This window comes from Egretta garzetta, unplaced genomic scaffold (assembly GCF_000687185.1).
Source record: "Egretta garzetta isolate BGI_Z169 unplaced genomic scaffold, ASM68718v1 scaffold359, whole genome shotgun sequence".
NCBI classification, from domain to species: Eukaryota; Metazoa; Chordata; class Aves; order Pelecaniformes; family Ardeidae; genus Egretta; species Egretta garzetta.
The window spans coordinates 1-231 of NW_009260795.1; positions in this window are offsets into that span (position 1 = coordinate 1).

Below are 231 nucleotides of genomic sequence, written 5' to 3' on the forward strand. Positions count from 1 at the left end.
CCGTCCCCTTCCCCCTGCCATCCCCTTCCCATCGCCATTGCCATCCCTGTCCCTGTCCCCATCCCCTTCCCATCACTGTATCCATCACTGTCCCCTTCCTGTCACCTGTCCCCTTCCCACCACCCTTCCCTTCCCGTCACCGTCCCCATCGCTGTGCCTGTCTCTGTCCTCTTCCCATATCTGTCCCCAGCGCTGTCCCCACCACTGTCCCCTTCCCATGGCCACTCCTTC